This window comes from Macaca nemestrina, chromosome 5 (assembly GCF_043159975.1).
Source record: "Macaca nemestrina isolate mMacNem1 chromosome 5, mMacNem.hap1, whole genome shotgun sequence".
NCBI lineage: Eukaryota > Metazoa > Chordata > Mammalia > Primates > Cercopithecidae > Macaca > Macaca nemestrina.
Window position 1 is genome coordinate 81782861 of NC_092129.1, and position 7861 is coordinate 81790721.

The window sequence follows — 7861 nt, forward strand, 5'->3', positions numbered from 1 at the left end:
TTTTGGGTCTTATTATTTTGAGGTATGTTCCTTCAATGCCTAGTTTGTTGAGGATTTTTGTCATGAAAAATGTTGGGTTTTATCAAATGCTTTTACTGTATCTCTTGATATGATCATGTGACTTTTGGTTTTAATTTTGTTTATGTGGTGAATCACATGTATTGATTTATGTAGGTTGAACCATCTTTGCATCCCAGGAACAAACTGCTTAATTATGAATTATCTTTTTGACATGCTGCTGGATTCTGTTTGCTAGTATTTTATTGAGGATTTTATATCTGTGTTCACTGGGGATATTGGCCTGCAGTTTGCTTTTTTGTTGTTGTGTCCTTGCCAGATTTTGGTATCAGGATGGTGCTGGTTTTGTAACATAAGTTTGAGAGGATCCTTCCTCCTCAATTTTTTGGAATAGTTTCAGTAAGATTGGTACTAGCTATTCTTTGTATGTCTGGTAGAATTTGTGAATCTACCTGGTCCTGGACTTTCTTTTTGGTTGGTAGATTTTTTTTACTATTTCAATTTGTAACTTTTTATTTGTCTATTTAGATTTTCGATTTCTTCCTATTCAATCTTGGAAGGTTGTGTGTTTCCAGGAATGCATTCATTTCCTCTAGGTTTTCTAGTTTTTGTGGATGGAGGAGATGTTCATAGTAGTCTCTGGGAATCTTTTAAAAAAATTTCTGTGGTATCAGTCGTAATGTCACCTTTGTCATTTCTGGTTGTGCTTATTTAATCTTCTCTCTTTTTTTATTAATGTAGCTAGCCAACTATGAATTTTGTTTATTCTTTCAAAAAATCAACTTTTTCTTCCATTGATTTTTTTTTATATAATGCTTTTGATTTCAATTTTATTTAGCTCTGCTCTGGTTTTCGTTATTTCTTTTCTTCTGCTAGTTTTGGTTTAGTTTTTTCTTGTTTTCCTAGCTCCTTTAGGTATAATGTTATGTTGTTAATTTGAGATCTTTCTGTCATTCTGATGTGGGCATTTAGCATTATAAACTTTCCTCTCTACACTGCTTTTGCTATATCCAAGGGGTTTTGATATGTTGCATCTCTATTTCTATTTGTTGGTAAATTTTTTTTTTTGATTTTTGCCTTGATTTCGTTATTTGTCCAAAAGTCATTCAGGAGTAAGTTGTTTAATTCACATGTATGTATGTGGTTTTAAGAGTTCATCTTAGTGTTTATTTCTAATTTTATTCCACTACTGTCCAAGAAGATGCTTGATATTTTAATTTTTAAAAATTGATTGAGACTTGCTTTATGACCAAGTTTGTGGTCAACTTTAGAGAATATTCCATGTGCAGATGAGAAAAATGTTTATTCTGTGGTTGTGGGGTGGAGTATTCTGGAGACATCTATTAGGTCCATTTCATTAAGAGTCCAGTTTAAATACAGAGTTTCTTTGCTAGTTTTCTGCCTCAGTAACCTATCTAGTGCTGTCAGTGAGGTGTTGAAGTCCCTCACTATTATTGTATGGCTGTCTATCTCATTTCGTAGGTCTAGTAGTATTTATCTTATAAATCTGGGTGCTCTGATGTTCAGTGAATATGTATTTAGGATAGTTTAATCTTCTTGTTTAATTGAATTTTTTATCATTATATAATGCCCTTCCTTGTATTTTCTTTTACTGTTGTTTTAAAGTCTGTTTAATACACGGTACAAAAATGAAACCCTTGCTTTTTTTGTTTTTCATTTTCATGATAGAGCTTTCTCCAACCCATTACTTTGAGCCTGTGGGTGACATTATGTGTGAGTTTGGGTGTGTTGAAGGCAGCAGATGGTTGTCTTTTTTTGTTTGTTTTGTTTTTTAGAAACCGATTTGCTACTCTATGTCTTTTAAATAGAGCCTTTAGGTGCTTTACAGTCAAGGCTAATTTTGATATATGAGATTTTCTTCCTGTCGTAGTATTGTTAGCTATTTGATTTGTAGTCTCAATTGTGTAATTGCTTTATAGGACATGTGAACTTTGTAATTATGTGTGTTTTTATGGTGGCAAGTATTGTCCTTTCATTTCCATGTTTATAACTCTTTTGAACATTTTTTGTAGGGCTAGTCTGGCAGTAACAAATTCCCTTAGCATTTGCTTGTTTGGGAAATGCTTTATTTCTTCTTCCTTTGTGAAGCTTAGTTTGACAGGACAAAAAATTCTTGGTTGGCATTATTTTTTCTTCAGGGAGGCTAAAAATAGGCCCCTAATCTCTTCTGATTTTTAAGGTTTCCACAGAGAACTCTGCTGTTATTCTAATGGTATTTCCTTTATAGATAATTTGGCTCCTTTCTGTAGCTGGCTTTAAGATTTTTTATTTTGCATTGACCTTGGATATTCTGATGACTATATATCTTAGTGATGGTAGTCTTATATAGTATCTTACAGGTGTTCTCTGAATTTCTTATATCTGGATATCAACCTCTCTAGAAAGACTGGGGAAATTTTTCTGAATTATTTTGTTGAATATTTTCTCTAAGTTGTTTACTTTTTTTTCTCTTTTTAGAATGCCAGTAAGTCATAGGGTTGGTTGCTGTACATAATTCCATATTTCTTAAAAGCTTTGTTCATTTTTAAAGTTATTTTTTCTTTATTTTTTTCTAAGTTAATTTGAAGGACTTGTCTTCAAGCTCTAAAATTCTTTCTTCTGCTTGGTTCAGTCTATAGTTAAAGTTTCTGATGGCATTTTGAAATTCCTTTAGTAAAATTTTCAATTTCAGAAGTTCTATTTTTTAAAAATATGGTTATCTTGTCTTTTATATTCTGAATTGTTTTTCTGGTTTCTTTGTGTTGAACTTCAACTTTCTCTTGATCTAACTGAGTTTCCTTGCAATCCAAATTTTGAATCCTTAAACTGTCATTTCAGACTTTTCATTTTGGTTAGGATCTATTGCTAGAAAATGAGTGCAGTCCTTTGGAGGGGCCAAGACCTCTGGCTTTTTGTACTGATGTAGTTCTTGCACTGATTACTTCTTATCTGAGGGGCTGTCTTCTTATTTTTTAATTTGTTATCATTTGAATGATACTTAAAATTTTTTTCCCTCGAAGGTGTGACTGTGGTATATGTTGTGTAGGACTGTTCATCTTCATTTCTGGATGTTTTCTGGAGGGCACGGTTCTGTATAGTTTTTTTTGGTTGTTGATAGCTTCTGTGCAGTTTCTTTCTCGGATGCTACTTGTTGTAGCAATGCAATGGATATATGAACGGACATGCTACCTCCTGCATGGCTGAGGGTGCACAGGTCTCAAGAAGCTTATTCTATGCACTAGCACTAAGCCCTTCTCACAGTAGATTTTTTATTTGGTAGTGCAATTCAGGCTCCAGTCCAATGGAGGGAGATTGTGTTGAAGTACACTGAGGTTTCAGGTAAAGGGGCAGGGCCTGGTGCACCAGCTCCTCATCCTGAGCAGGTAGGAATGTAATCCACTTCCCTAACATGCCCCCATCACAGGGCTCATGACCTTCAGTTCATATAGACTTTGTCCTTTGGTTTCTGGCTGCAGTGCTGCTGTGAACTAGGGATACTACCTTCTGGCTGCTACTACCTAAATTGACTTGAGACAGAGCCTCTTCCCCCAGTCCAGAGAATACAACTCTGCAGTTTCACTGTTGTATGTTTCTGAGATGCTACTGCTCTGTTTAGGGACAGGGAGTTGGGCTCCACCTTTTGTGCAAGCCCAGGCAGCACAGGCTCACTTACAGCAGGGGTGGAGCTACACAAAAATCATGAAAAACACTTTCTTCAGGGGCAAATGCATTGGCCCCCACTGGGGAGAAGCACTGCTGCATCTGCAACAATGGACAGAGGGATGTGTGGGAGATGATTCCCCTCTCCATTTTCATTCCCAGCTGTTGGTGTTTCCCCCTTCAGCTATTGGCACTGCACCCACCCCACATTCCTTTGTTCCAAGGGAGGATTTGGTGAGCACACTCTTCCCTTCCTTAGCAGTGGCCCATAGCAAATGCTGTATTTTCAGCAGTCCTGCAGCTCCCTGAGGATATACTCATCCTCTGTGCTTTCATAAGTTAGAGCATCTTGGGGGGTATGTTTGTGGGAGATCTGGTGATGTGACTGAGAGATTCCTCAGGCAGGCCAGTGGCCCACCATAGATACACAAGAAATGTGGCACCCATTGTTTCAGATCAGTTCTGAGAGAAGTGTGGGCTTACCTATGTGAGCTGGCCATGCCACTTAGTTGTGTGTTCCTAGAAAGTTCCCAAATTGCCACTGATAGTTTGCCCTGGGTCTTGAGGGTAAAAGGGATCCACAACAGTTTGATGGTCCGCAGATTGTTGCAGGGTGAGCAGAACAGAAGAGCTCTCCCAACTGTCCTTTACACTGGACTCTGAGTTCCTCAGAGGTCAATCTCTGCCAGACTCTTGCTGCTTTCCCTTTTTGCACTCCAGCTTCTTCCCATGGGCACTCCGACAGTTCCTGGCTCTCTTCCCTCAGTTTTTCATTCAGAACATGTTCAATCACTAGTAACCTTAATCTTTTTTTCTGAGAAGAACTGGCTTCCAATGTCCCTAGTCAGCCTTCTTGAAAACAATCTTTTGTAATACTTAAAAAATATATTTAGGTGCTCCAATTTTGAGGGCATAGGTATTTACAATTGTTATGTCTTGTTGACGAATTTACCCTCTTATCATTATATAATGCCCTTCTTTGTTTCTTTTTATAGTTTTTGACTTAAACTCTGTTTTGTGTGATATAAGTATAGCTATACCTGCTCTCCTTTGGTTGTATTTACATGGAATAGCTTTTTCCTTCCCATCACTTTTGGTCTATGTATGTTCTTAAAACTGAGGTTATTCTCTTGGAGGCAGCATACATTTAAGTCTTATAAAAATTCTTTTAGTCATTCTATGTATTGTTATTAGAGAATTTAATTCATTACGTTCAAGATAATAATTGATAGGTAAAGACTTACTATTGCCATGGTGTTAGTTGTTTTTTGATTGTTTTGTAGATATTTTCTTTCTTCCTCTCCTGTGTTTCTTTGTGGCCTTATGGTTTTCTGTAGTGGTATGCTTTGAATCTTTTCCATTTTTGTTTTTTGTTTACACTAAGGATTTTTACTTTGTGGTTACCATGAGGATTATGAAGAATATTTTATACTTATAGCATCCTATTTCAAGTTAATAAGAACTTAGCTTTGATTGCATGAAAACAAAAACAAATCAACAACAACAACAATCTCACTAGTTCTTGGTAACAAAAATGTTGACTGTTTCATTCATTGCTCTGTTCTGTGCACTTTGAAGAATGTCTGTAATGTAATTGGTGCTGAATAAGTATTTGTTTAATGATTGAATGGCTATACAATTGATGCGGCAAGGGATTGTGAATTACTCAGAAAGTAAAGCATGGTATTGTAGAATCAGGATTATTGCAGTAGGAAGGGAACTCGGATTGTTTAGTTGAATTCCCTTATTTTGAAGATGAAGAACTTAATTAGTTCCAGATTACATAGCTAGAGGTAGAGATAATTCTAACTTGTGGCTATCTGTGGACTTCATTCTAGTATTCTTTTTATACGTCATTCTGGGCTCTAGATTATTATTCTTGTTCCTGGTAGCATAATTTTATTGAGGGCTCTATAATTCAGCTAAAACTTCTCAATATAGATTTTCATTGAGCTGATAAGACTGAAATATATAATACATACATTTTCTTTAGATTGTCTCAGACATTATCTTGCTAATATTACCCATCTTTTTTTTCCTCGACTTTGGTATAATTTACTTTATCTAATGTCGATCACTTTTTCCCCTTCTTGCTGTACTCTGCTGCCTTATCTATTATTGTAATTTCTTCTACTATTTTTAACTGTGATGACCCCTGAATCTTCACCTTAAATCTTCCTTCTGAGCTCTAGATTCACCTAATACACATTTGTGCTCAGGCGTCCACCACAGATCAATGATATTTTAAACTGTACTTCATCTTCTTCTGCCTTTCTTCACTGGAGTCCCCAGGCAAAGTGCCCCTCCCTCTAACAATACTGTTCTTCTTCCTGAATTTCATGCCCCACAGATGATGCCAATTAAGTCAGTTAAGTAGCTCTCTGGGAATCATTCTTGAATCTTTCCTCTTGCCCTTCTCTCATGTTGAATCTATTGCAAAATCTGCATCCTCCTTGCTTGCAGATCTCTCTCCAATTTATTCATTTCTTTTTATCCTATATACCATATGCCCTGAATTAGTTTCTCATATCTCTTTTTTTGATCATTGCAATAAATCTCTGATATACTTTCCTCTGGTTTTCCACAGTGTTGCCACACCTTTTGAAAAAGCAAATCTTGTTATGATTCTCCTCTGCTTAGAATTATTTAACAATTCTCTATTGCTTCCAAGAATAAAATCTTGATGTCTTAACATGACATAAAGTGCCCTTTATGATTTGACTCGTGTTAACCTTTCTAGGCCCACCTCCTTGCTCTTCCTATCCTCTCTTCTTTCCAGCAGTCTTGAAACCTGGAAGTGTCTGGTTATTTCCTGCACTCACACTGTCTCTTGGCTTTTGCTTGACTGCTCTGCCCACTCTTTATTTTTGCAAGGAAAGTGCTATCTCTTTCAAAGAACCTCAATAATTTTCCTTTTGCTCCCCTAAACTGGGTTTGATGCTGCTCTTTGGTGTTCTCACTGTTTCTGTGTAGGCATCCCTAATAGCATCACTAAAGTGCACAGTCTTAATAAGTTACCTATTGAACTCATCCATTAAATTGTCAGATTACCTATTGAATTCTTCATTGAAGGCTAGACTGTGTCCATATCTCTTGTTCATTGAGCATTTAGGAGAATATTTGACATATGAGCGTTGGTTGTACAAAAGGCTAAATAAGACGTGTGCAGAGTAGCTTCTGCTTATATATGCACTGTCACCCAGCATATTTGATGATAATGAGTGTTAAACTTGTCGTTCCACCACTGATATGTATTAACTTAGGCCTGGCCTCATTCACAGTGCTTTCCTGGTTTTAATTATAATTAATATAATCAAATCGTGGTTGCCATTTTTACAGCACTAAAATTTTATGTATACTTACAAAGATAGTTTAAAATTTTTAACCCCTGCTAAAAAACACAATTTGTGAAATTATTATTACTACATTTCTACAAATGAAAGAACTGAGCAATGAAGAGAAACTGACCTATTCAAGCTCACACACATAGTAAGTCATGAACTGGGAATTTGAATCCAGTTTTTTTGAGTCTTTGTTAAGAGTCTTGCAAGCATCTCTGTTTGACTCTACACACTTTATTTACTTTACTTACAACATATAAAAGGCATCTCTCTTTGCTTTATATACTCCTCAGTGGTCTAGAGAAAAACATTCTAGAGGAAACAATCCTGTACCACCTCAGAGTATTAGAGCAAAGAGAAACTGATAATACTATATGATAATGTTTTCATTTAAAAGATGGTGGGAGAAGGAAGAAGAAAAAAGATGAGAGAAGAAGGGAGAGTATATAAAGGGAAGTATTTTGAATCTTAAGGGATGCATTTGTTCAAACTGTAAACAGTTTAAATTGTAAATCCAAAATTGTTCTTAATGGAAACTCAGCAGTGTTTTTTTTTTTTTTTCCAATTTGGTTTTCTTAAGTTTCTTATTGTTTTACACAGAATGAAATACCCAGTCACTTAAAGATAGCTACTCTGGTGATATTTGAGAACACCAATGAATTGAGCACCAGAAAACACATAAGAAATCCTATTCTCATGACACTTTTTTTTTAGGACATATTTGCAGGCTCTAAGAATTATTCAAGCTTCACATCCATACAAATGCTCAAGGCTTTGATGTATTTTTAGTTATTCAATAGGTTAAATCAGCATTCTGTATTATTTCTTCATTTCTATTTTTG